The 12,677-nt window shown below is 39.4% G+C and overlaps 1 protein-coding gene across 3 annotated transcripts in view; it reads left to right on the forward strand.

Moving 5' to 3' along the window:
- The window catches only part of LOC129763158 (low-density lipoprotein receptor-related protein 2), a 166,508-nt gene that overhangs the window by 26,291 nt on the left and 127,540 nt on the right, over nt 1–12,677 (forward strand). Inside the window, exon 1 of one of the 3 annotated variants that reach the window (XM_055761966.1) lies at nt 7,403–7,720. The exons of the other annotated variants lie outside the window; for them this stretch is intronic. The gene's annotated coding sequence lies outside the window, so the exon portion shown is untranslated. Of the gene's footprint in view, nt 1–7,402; nt 7,721–12,677 lie in introns of those variants that run through there. 3 annotated transcript variants of the gene reach the window in all.

Here is a 12,677-nt window from a genome sequence, read left to right on the forward strand (position 1 = left end):
GGCATCAGTGTCGAAAAAATAACGATGCTTTCACCAATACAAACAAAACCATTGTCGAAGATTGAAAAATGAAAATTTAACTTTCAGAGCACTTGCTCGAGTTTTCCGACGTTGTTCACTATACAGTGCGACAGCAGATGAAAATTTAATATCTTGTGAGTAATCGATTAGAGTTTGGCTGATATTACTTCATGGGAAGTGTGCGAAAATGATCATTTTCTCCACACTGTTTCGCCAAATTATAGATTTTCGGGCGAAAGGTGAGGGAGGGAGATGAAAGAAATGAGCGCCATTGTGGCAGCCATTTGTGGCTAGCTTCCACCTTCACCTTAAACTTCATACATATTCATATATCACTGCAAACCAGACGCGGGTAGGGGTGATGGGGGTAAAACGGATATGTTAAGAAGAACTTCAATTATATCTTTGGAAACTCATGTTTCCCAAAAACTTTGATGCAGTTTCTTGCAATTCAATATAATGTTTTCTACCTAATTGGACAAATATTTTTTTTTCAATGTTTTTTACTACAATTAAAACCGACCGAAAAGTGCAACATTTTTTTCGATGCGTGTTAAATGGACATATACAGGGGGTCTTCGTAGCCACTTGGTTACGCGTTCGCTTACCAAGCGATCGATCGTGAGTTCAAACTCAGGGCCCTCAATTGACCATCTTTGTGTTGTTATAGAATAACTACGTCCACGCAACAATCATCAGCGAATGGAAATCGATCCACGGTCGAAATAAGATCGATTCATCCACACAACTGCTCTGCTCTGCAAGACACATCGGGCTGCTGTTCTATAAATAACCCAACAATGATCAATATCAACTGTCTCTGCTGTCCGGTCTGCTGAACAATGGAAGAACAGAAAGAATACCCTTACGCCTAAATTGCTACTACTGTGTAATTTACCATAATGTAATGAAACAGAAAAACTTAACGCCTAAATGGCTACTATTAACTACTGTGTAATTTACAATTTATAGAAACATAAACATATGTACATGTACACGATTAAAATCCGGCTCTGTTACAGTTAAAATGCTAATGAGCCTAATAAATAAATAACTGGGATAAAAAAAAATGGACATATAGTGGGGGTAATGTGGACAGGTTTGTCATATATGAAGCGTAGAGATTTATCGATCGCGAGAGGAATAATTTTATTCAACCAAGGTCTGAACTCATCACGAATGACCGTTAAATGATGAAAAAATCGTATTAATCCACCTAGAAGTGATGTAGTGCTTTTCAGCAGTATAAACGGGCATACCCTCAACTATTTTGCTTCTGGTTCCAGTCAGCTTCTAAACAGTCCACATTTGGCGATTTGATTTCCATTTATAGACGCCGAGTATTCCTTAGGAATAGATTAAACAGACTTTTCACAGTTCATCTCACTCCCACTGACAACTGTCCGTTTTACCCCTTCTTCTTCTTGGATGGCTCTAACGTTCCAGTGGAACTTTTGCCTTCTCAACCTAGCATTACTTGCGTCATTTATATTAGTAATACTTGGTTGAGACTTCTATGCCGAATAACACGCCTTAAATGTACTCTGGAGTGGCAAGCTCTAGAGAATACGCGTGCCCACAGTGCAAGCCGGAAGAATTTTCTTTGACGAAAAATCCCCCGGCCAGGACGGGAATCGAAACCGGATCCCCGGCATGATAGTGTGGGACGCTAACCACTCGGCCACGGGAGCACAACGTTTTACCCCACCAGTACAATTATTTCAATAATTTAAATTTTTCCACTCATTGTTCATTGCTCATTGTGGCGCTCCTAGTGGACGGATTTGGAAACTTTTTTCACCCACGTGTCGGGAAATTCATTACCTTTCACCATGTATTTATGTCATAACACCAAACGATAGCATTTTGTAAACAACCGCCATGGAAGCCGAACGGAGAGATAAAATTGTGCACAGTTTTCTTGAAAATCCATTGTTGTCGGCATCTAAGCTAGCTAAACAGCTTAAAATGCCCAGAAATATCGTATGGCGTGTTATCAAGCAGTACAAGGAAACATTGACGACGGCTCGGAAGCCGCATTCGAAGCGTCGGAGTGGAACTGTCGACCGGAAACTGCGTGGTAAAGTCATCAAGGCCGTCAAGAGGAATCCCAATCTTTCAGACCGCGATTTGGCCAATAGGTTCCAGGCCGCTCACAGTACGGTGCGACGAATTCGTCTCCGGGAAGGAATAAGGTCATTCCGAGCCAGCAAACAGCCAAATCGGACGCTGAAGCAGAACAATGTGGCCAGCATCCGTGCTCGAAAGCTGTACGACCAAGTGCTGACCAAGTTCGACGTATGTATTCTGATGGACGACCTACGTGAAGGCGGACTTTGGGCAAATCCCAGGTCAAAAAATTTATTTGGCGACGGCTCGGGGGGATGTACCTGCAAAATTTAAGTTCGTGTTTGCGGATAAATTCGCCCGCAAGTACATGATTTGGCAGGGGATATGCAGTTGTGGACAGAAAACCAAAGTCTTTCTCACTGACAAGACAATGACATCAGAAGTCTACAAAAAAGAGTGCCTACAGAAACGGATTCTGCCGTTTATTCGTGCCCACGACCGTCCAGTAATGTTTTGGCCGGACCTCGCAAGCTGCCATTACAGCAAAACGGTTATGGAATGGTACGCAACGAACGGGGTCAGCGTAATACCGAAGGACCTCAACCCCCCAAACTGCCCCCAGTTCCGGCCGATAGAGAAATACTGGGCAATCACGAAGCGGAGGCTTAAGGCAAAGGGAAAACTTGTTAGGAACATGACTCAAATGAAGAACTGGTGGAATCAAATCGCCAAAACGGTGGCTGAAAAGGGTGTGCGCCGCCTAATGTGCCGTATTACGGGAAAAGTACGAGAATTTCTTCGAAACAGCAATGAATAATTTTTTTAATATTTTTTATGAAAGAGTAAAGAAAATGCTACATTTGTATGAAAAACAAATTATGAATTCGTTAATGAATGACTGAACTACACGCAATTGTTTGTGTTCCAATATTAAATGAAGCAGACTTTATTGATTCTCTGTTAACTCACAAACCGAAATATAACCCTCATCGAATTGAATTTTGATATTAAACCACACAAAATGCTTAATATCGAAGCAGTTAAAATTACATCCACACGCGGAATCATGTATGATTTTCGGTTTTTGTTTCCCTGTTCCACTTTTGATCAGTATTCATTGCCATAGGATGGCTTATATATTATAGAATAACATGTAGAAGGTGTGCATCCGTGGCCGAGTGGTTAGCGTCTCACATTATCATGCCGGGTGTTCGGGTTGGATTCCCGTTCTGGCTGGGGGATTTTTCGTCAGAGAAATTTCCTCCGACTTGCACTGTGGTCACGCGTATTCTAGAGCTTGCCCCTCGGAATACATTCAAGGCGTGTTATTTGGCTTAAGAAATCTCAACTAAGTATTAATGAATGACGCTAGTTAATGCATATGTTGAGACGGCAAAATTCCACAGGGAACGTTAACGCCAAACAAGAAGAAGAAGATGTAGAAAGTGTTCTCATTAACAGAAATCGGAAATTCAAAATGTAACTATACAAATCAACCACCTGTCCAGTATACCCCCACTGTCCGTATTACCCGTGGTTCCCCTACTCATATATCATTGCAAACCAGACGCGGGTATATCCCTTGTTTGAAATACGAACGCAAGTACGTACGTTCATTCAACGGACTTTGCGGAGAGAGGAAATATATTTAAGCTCCGCCCGTTTTAAAAAAACGTGGTTGAAAAATGCGGAAATGCCGATTCAGCTGATTCTACTAAATGACGCAAACCATCGTCCATTTTTAGGGTCATTGAAACTTTCTACTAAAAAGTTACGCGTTAAATTGAGGGGGGACCCCTGTCTGGAAGATTATAAATAATGAATGTTCGTGATTTTTTTTCGGATGTTCAGAATAAATTGAAGTATTCGGGAATTTTGGTTATTGTTTATTGTTATTGTTATTGTTTAATATTTAATGATGTATTTTTAATTTTTTTAAGTGCCGAATAATGATCATTACGCTGTTGACAGCAAGATGCGTATATGCTGTCTGAACATCGGTACCTTGCTGGTGGTATCAGTTCTGAAGCAACGGGGTGCCGCAGAGCGATTTCCAATGTATATTTTGAAACTTTAGGACAACACCTAAAGCGTTACATAGGGGTTTTTTAAAATTAGGAAAATTGATAAAGCCGGCCATTTTCGTTAAAATGAGTTATTTTTCATGACAAATCGCTGTTTAGTAGCTCATAAAAAATAAAAAAAAAAGATGTCTAACGGCTGTGTAACGCTTTAGATAATTCTCGCATAACTTTTGAAAAGGTCCTATGTAACATTCACGGCAACTCGAGAAAAACAAAGTTGAAGACCGCAACATTGTTCCACGAATTGTTTCAACAGGAATAGATCTTCATCACTACTTTCACCACTACCAGTCAATAATAACTCTGAAAAACTAATCGTAACTGTTGTTATGTGATTTTAGTTTAAAATTCAAGCCTTCGGGCGAGAAATGTTATATTGGACGTTTTGACTGACCGCTTTGTATATTGGACAAATTACGTTTCACGATGAGAATTTGAGAATAATTACTGAACAACGATTGCTAAAAGCAGACATTTATTGTTATCATTCGTTGAATTGCATTAAAAACGAAAGGGAACCCATCACAGCGATGTAGAGGCTGTCAAGAAAGCATTGGCCAAGGAGCTGAATGGCTTCACTGCAAAAGACGATCGAGGGTTCGTCCAATCATCGCGGAATCGTTGGGATCGATGCTTTGGAGGCTGTTGTGAAGGTCGATAATAATATTTTGTTGCTAACATGAATGACCTGTGCTTTGTTTTGAAATTACTAGAATTAAATTGGCACACTTCGTTTGTATCATACCTTTTATGGAAACGGTTACTTCTTCGGAACTCATCCCGATTTAGAGCTCCTATGATCTGGATTCAGCAGGCATTTGTTGTTAGGATATATTTTTTCTACACACGGGGTCTTCATAGCCACATCGATTGCGCGTTCGTTTATTAAGCGATCGATCGTGAGTTCAAAACTCAGGGTCCTCAATTGATCATCTTTGTGTTGTTATAGAGTAACCACGTCCACGCAACAATCATCAGCGATGGAGATCGATCCACGGTCGAATGAAGATCGATTCATCCATGCAACTGCTCTGTTCTGCAAGAAACGCCGGGCTGTTGTGCTATTAATAACCCAACAATGATAAATATCAACTGTCTCCGCTGTCCGGTCTGCTGAACAGTGGAAGAACAGAAAAAATACTCTTACGCCTAAATGTCCACTACTGTATAATTTACCATGTTATGGAACAGAAAAAAAACACTCTTACGCCCAAATGGCTACTACTGTGTAATATACAATTTATAGAAAACATAAAATCATGTTACGTGTACACGATTAAAACCCGGCTCTCTTACAGCTAAAATGCTAATGAGCCTAAATAAATAAATAAATGGGGTATGTGTTCTACACACTCTCACGTAGTGTGTGAGATGTTCAGAAGCGATTTGTTGAACATCTATCCATCGGCAGGGTATCCGCATGTGGCAGAAGTACATCAGCGGCTGATCGTGAAACTCATTCAGAACACTCCACATACAACATTCGGTATCGTATCAAATGTATGGCTCAAAAGGTTGGGAACAGTGACACGTATTTTCTTGAATTTATTTCATATTAAGATGATCGTTCGAAAACTGATGCGCAAAATGGTTGCTTGCTGAATGATGCAATCTTGATGCAAATTAACTCGGTTGGAATTGAAAACATACGGATTAATCACGCAGTTTCCCTCGCACGAGCGATCAAAATGACGTCTGCGAATATTCCTAGTAATATAAGCATAGAAAACAACATGTGATCAGCCTTATATATCATTTTAAAACTGCTTTTGACAAAGTATATGGCTACTTATTGATGACTGCAGATTCAATACCCTTCAAATGCAGTTTTGCACTAAAAAACCATCGTCTATTGAAGATATGACATGTCATATAATTTTTTTTATGGTTGAATTTTTAGCATTTGGATGTGAATCTTCAACATTTCAATGCGAATAACAAAAATTTCCGAAGAAATTTAATAGATTAATATATGGATATGGTTTGTATATCGAGAATAGGACTTGAAAAAATTAGAATCCGCAATCACTGTTCATTTTATAGCAGCGGTCGTAGTAGGCATCCTGTATCTTTCGACGGCAAAGAATTCACGTTGATCCGTTTTATTTTGTAAAAGTTGTGCATAATGGAAGCCGACAGAAGAATCTGATTTTGGATTGGGTGAATTGACCGTGTATGACTGTTGTTCGGATGGATCAGAGGATGTGTCATAGTGGGACACACGATCGGAAGCAGAGGTTGAAGGAATTGAGAACAATTGAGGCAAACCAGAGATTCTCGGACGCAACTCTAACCAAAGTGCTATCCGGAGAATCCGTTTGCGAGAAGGTTCGAGTAATTTCTGTGCCTGCAAGTAACCAAACAGGATAGTGAAGCAAAGCGGCGAATGCTGAAGTAGTCCTAGTCGAATCGAAGCGACTGAAAGAAGAAGATGTTTCATCTTCGAAAATGTTGGAACCTGGTTTCATTCTTTATCGGCGGGATGAGAAAAAAGAACTACGAGTGCAGTTATTGCGGAAAGAATAACCTTTCCGATGCACTCAATGCGGTCACAGTTTTGTTCAGTATACATGTATACATTACAATAAAAAAGGCTACCAACGCGAATTTCGCCAAAAATTATTCTGGCTATCATGTGGCGTTTCGAGACCAAAGAAAAAGCATGACAGGTGGATGAAATGTCACAAAATCATGAAACAACCGATTGCGATTGAAGTAATTTGCATTAAGGTTGCGTCATCCACTGAGTGGTTTTGACAACTTTCGAGAGACAATAAAAATTAATTCTGAAATTCCACAAGTTGAGTTGATTCATGATTATCCTGTGGTGGTGCATACGGACCCCATGCCAAATCACCTGCGAGAATGTATCCATCCGTGTGCTCGTGTGTTGGTGTGACATCCACCATGCCTCATTCATATGTTTCACCCGATTCATTCGTCAGCGCTAGCGCTGGCAAATGAATGGGTCACTCACTCACCCATTCGCTCACACGATCACCTCACTGCTGGTGAGATGGTGCATAAAAATGTCACACACAGTTCCATTCACTCGTCTACGTTTGTGTTTCCGTTCGATGATCGCGACCACTCTGAGTATCCTATTAGCGCGGCGATCGAGGAGTGTCATCAGCTGCACAGGAACCCAGAAAGAGAGTGAGAGCCGCCGTGTTGGGTTGTTGGGTGTAGGAAAAATCACGACCGCTCCTGTGCTCCTTCGCCAGTGAGCTGAGCGACTTCGAGGAGTGTAGATCGTGGAGTGTTTTCTCAAGTGACCAACTGTGCAGTGTGGTGTTCGATTCGCGCGATTCCGGATCCCGCCCTGAGGGGGAAGTGGTGGAGAGTGGATATTTCGAAAGGAGGACACCGTGTGGCAAACCCTCCTGAATTTAGTGGTTTTTTTGTTGTTGGTTTAGTTTCTTCTGCTGCTACGTGGATGTGGAAGATCAGTTGATCGGTCGGTCTGTTGGTTTTGCAGTGATTGTGCGAATCCCCGAAAGTGCTACGAATTCTAGCAGTGGAATAGTGAGATTGATGGAATAAATGTAAGTGTTGCGCTTGGGAATCGATTCGTATTCAAATACGTGTGCTACGCGAAAAGCGTATACCTGTTTTCTTTCACCGAGGAGAGGTGTTTCCTTAGGTCTGTTTGTTCTGCTGTGCCTTCTTTCCAATGCCTTGTATGTGTGGTTCGTGTTGTTCTCCGGTTTCGGTGCCAGGGCAATGGATGGAACGTGGAGTCTCGCGTATATCTCGCTGTTGATGCGCGGTATGAACCGGGCAAGTCGAGACGACGGCGAGTGGTTTATTCTATTAACCTATACAAATATGGAAGTTGACTCGGCGGCAAGCCGAGTGGTAGAATCTCGTCGTGATCGAGGCTTAGCTAGGAGTTGCCTCTGCCTATGCTGTGGGCTCCCAATCCGCCTCGCTTTCGGAGCAAGTCGCTCTTCCTCGCCGTAGTAGGACTGGAAGAGGCGCAAGCATGATTCTCTGAAGCCCTGTGGACCGTGAAGGTGGTTGTGATGGCGCCTCGGAATGCAAAAGTGTCCTACGTGTTTCGTTGAATAGATTGACTGTGTGGAAACGTGCAAACTTGACTGTGATTTGGGGAACAATTGAATTAAATGGTGGTTAGAATTTGCAATTCCGTGGTGTCGGGAGTCGATTCGGTATTTACAAATATGAGTAACTTCGAAAACACAAAGTGTTTCATATGTGACTAATCCTGAGGAACTGACTAACATACAAGTTTGTTGATTTAATAATACATATTGATAATACAATTTAGCATGATCAAGCATGGTCTCATTTTTTGTCATCGCTGTTTACTTTTCTTCCAATTAAAAGAGAATATTTAATCCTCCCGTAGGTTCTGACTGGGTAATACCTAATTGAGCATTCAAAACATAACAAAAATCAATGCTCTCGTCTGAGACTCAGATGTTCTCCTTACCTATCTGAACATGCTAAAATCAACTTTTACCACAGATCATTTACAAAAGTCGAAGCCATTTAAGCGGTTGTAATTTTCTACAGGGTTACAATTCAAAAATATATTTTGAATAGGACATATAGAATTTTTCTATATGTGTATATTTTTTCCCAAATATCATAGAGAAGACTAGTCAAAATTTTAGACTTTTAGATTTCCGATTAAAAACTCAACTCAAGCTGGTATGTAAGTGATACTGCAGAGCCTCTCGAATATGGCAATATATCTAGAACTGATCTCCCAGTTTTTGATCTTTGCATCTACTTGAAGACTGTTTCGAAATAGGATCTCAGATGGGTTCGCTCGCCCAATAAAGGTCCTGTGTTTAGCGAATTCGAATGCTCAAGCATTTCTATAAGGTAAGCTAGACGCCTTTCTCACTAATTTTTTCAAAGGAACATTGTTTTCTATGGGTTTTCCAAAACGTTTCGGCTTTGCTTTAACTCAAAAGTGCATGGCAGTGTAGAGAAGGAAGAACCTCGGATCTAAATCCTTATATTTTCTCAATTTCTTGAATAAACTTGAATTTATAATTAACCACATGGAATTGATTCCATAATTTCCTACAGTAAAACAAACGTTATTGTATTGTATTTTTTTGACTGTGAATGTGATTATATCGTTCGTCGATAAAAGTGAACGAAAATTGTTTCTTGCGGAAAAAATGGGTGTTTTATATCTATGATATAAACGCAAGGTTGGCGTGGGACTACCGTTGGCTTAGTAATCATTTGTCTGAATTGATTACAACTTTCGTCGCCCAGCACGATTCGGTCGAGTTTTTTGCGGGGCTCAAATTCAACTGTCGGTGTACTACAGAAATAGGCGGCCAACGATAATAATGAATTCGGGTACGATTCAGGACTACTTTTCTGTTGAATCCGAATGAAATCAAACGACTGCTGTTCAGAAAACTTGAAAAAATAATTTTTCGGACAATTGTACAGTGTTGCCAAAGATAATAAAAACTGAAATTCAACCGAACGTACTTGCTACTATACTAGCTGACCCGGCAAACTTCCTCCCACCCAATATTTATTTTTCGTTATCACATTCACGTTTTTTTTTTTACTAAGCGCACTTTCATAGGTCCAAGCGCATAGGTCCAAATTACCTTTTACTATAAAATTCCTAGAACTTCTACCAAAACTCGTCGTTATAATATCAGATCATTTTCAGACACAATCCTCGTTCAAGATTTTTCAGCCACTTGCAAAAAACATGTTTCTCCGCTACATGGAATAAATGTTTGATACAGAAAATATGATAGAATAAAGACAGCTCTGAAGCGGACAATTCCTTTCGAGTTTTGCTTTCATCAACACATTCGGTGATCCATTTTTATTTATATATAATAAAATATAAAAATGAAAAAAAATTCAATTTGTCAAAAAATGTTTGGTTGAAGTATGTATATTATTTTTACGGGACCCCTCTCCATTTCAGAGGAGGGAGGGGTGTCATACCATCATAGAAACATTTCTCATATTCAAAAACCTTCACATACCAAATTTGGCTCCTTTTGATTGATTAGTTTTCGAGTTATGCAGAAACTTGTGTTTCATTTATATGGTAGCCTCCCCTTAGAGAGGAGGGAGGAGTGTCAAACCACCATAGAAACGTTTATCGATCCCTAAAATATCTATATACGAAGTTCAATTCCATTTGTTTGATTAGTTCTTGAGTTGTTCAGCATCCTCCCCTCCTCCTCTTTAGAGAGAAGAAAGGAGTGTCAAACCACCATAAAAACATTTATAGCTCCATATGCCCAATTTGATTCCATTTGCTTGATTAGTACTCGAGTTATGCAGATATTTATGTTTAATTTCTTTGGCAGCCCCCTCTTAGAGGGGTGGGAGGAGTGTTGAACCACCTTATAAATGTTTCTGCTTTGAACTACTGAGCTGATTTAAATGATCGGCATATCAAATTTAAGCCAATTAGCTGATCTTTTTTGAAAACATAACAGAGTTGCACAAAAATTTAATTTTAGTTTTGTTATTAATGATTGTATTTGCTTTTTATAGCTTTCATGGTCTCGGGACCAGAGGCGCTATATTTTTTTATATTTTTTCTGGAAAGCTGATAATTTTTCACGTAGCATATCTCGAAATCAGAGAGGCGTTTTTTTTCGTTTTTGAGTTATTATTTTTCAAAGATAACCGATGGCCCGAAAAAGCATTTTTTCCCATTTTTTCCACCACAAAAAATCATAACGTTTGATCTACTGGACCGATTCAGATGATCGACATATCAAATTAAAAATTAAAAAGCTTCAGTAGTTTACAAGTTATGAATTTTTGAAAAATGTCATTTTTGGAAAAAGTCGATATTTCGGATCACTTTAAAATGAAAATGTGCACCCTAGCAAAAAAATAAAAAAATACGGGTCTAATAGTTTGCCATAAAGAACGAAACTACCACTTTTGACGAAAATCTGAGAACTACTATATCGGTTTGACATGGAATTGCTGTATAGATATGGAATATTCTGTTCAATCGATTGCGAAGATTCTGTGAATATATCATACCAAGAACATATGTCACTTTTGTGGGGAAATAATCGTTAGAAGAAAAGTTTCGAGTATTATCTCATCGAGTTCCGATTCGGATATTGAGCAACTATACGCAAGTGAAGACCTGGACGATATGTTAGAAGAATTTACTATAGACGACATAGAGATATAAAAGTTTTTAATATTAAATTTTATTTTTGAGAATGATTTTTTAGCTGTACATTCAAAATGTGATTTTTCGCAAACGGTTTATTGATTTTCCAATAACTTTGTCAAATATCATATTTCAATCAGACATCTGGTTTTTGAGTTACAATTTTTTGAAAGAAAGATCAATCAATTTGATTACGCCCTTTTAAAAAATCAGTCGTAATTTAAATTGGTCATATAATACTGAAAATTGTAATTTTAGATAGTTTCCATCATTTGTACCAAGATTCAAAAAATCGTAGAGGGTCGGGTCAGCAACCCGCTGATTTGTGGTGGAATTGCTCTATACGGGAGTTGTATGAACAAAAATAAAAAATCGCACAAGAACAGGTTTTACTGTATAGTATAAAAACTATATTTTTATGTTTTTGATTTTTTGATTATTTAACATATTCAATATTTACATTTAAGTGCCTATTCTATCAAACTCCGTTTGAAAATCCTATTCAAATTCAACGAGGAAAGTGTCACCCAGATCTGGGTGATGGGGCGATCACAGTGTTAAGACATAATTGCCTTGGTCTTGTCGAGCAATGTTGGCCTCATCCAATGGCCTGCGGATCGGTGCGGCGTGTGTAGCACGATATGTACGACAATATTGGAGCAACTACGTCATTTATTGACGACTATCATAACTAACCACAATAAGGGAACAACGAAATTTGGACATAAAACCAATAACATCAGAACAGATATGTTGTGTAGTAGCTGAGGTGGAAACAAAATTTAAAAAAATTGGCGCAAGTATCATATCCATTGTTGTTTACCATTGATTTGTAGCAGTTAGCAAGTCGAATAGATGGAATGCCGCCTTTAGACCGCCAAGGAACAAATATAAGTTGTCTTCGCAGTCATCAACTGGAAAATTGTTGAGTGTTGTGTTGACAACAATCGCAAAACCTTCTCATTTGCACAAAACTCAACGAAACTAGTGGTAAATATTTAAATTTTACTCTACAAACAACCCGAGTGTTAGAGGTTTGTGCCGAGCGCTTTTGTCGGTTGGTAGTCTTTTTTTCGCGCCAACTAATGACCGGTGATCTTTCGCACAGTTCAACCGATGAAGGTGATCTTTCACCACAGTAAAAGCTTTTCCATGCTCGAAAAAATTGCTGCAAAACTGCAACGACCTCATCTGCCGCTAAGAATCATCGCCGTCATCATCATCATCATCCTCATCCCCAGCAGAGAAAGGACTTACGACTAATCTTACGACACATATGCACAAACACAATCGAGCAGAACATATCGCAGCCTCATTTATGGTTAAGTGGCAGCAGA

Source organism: Toxorhynchites rutilus, chromosome 1 (assembly GCF_029784135.1).
Source record: "Toxorhynchites rutilus septentrionalis strain SRP chromosome 1, ASM2978413v1, whole genome shotgun sequence".
NCBI lineage: Eukaryota > Metazoa > Arthropoda > Insecta > Diptera > Culicidae > Toxorhynchites > Toxorhynchites rutilus.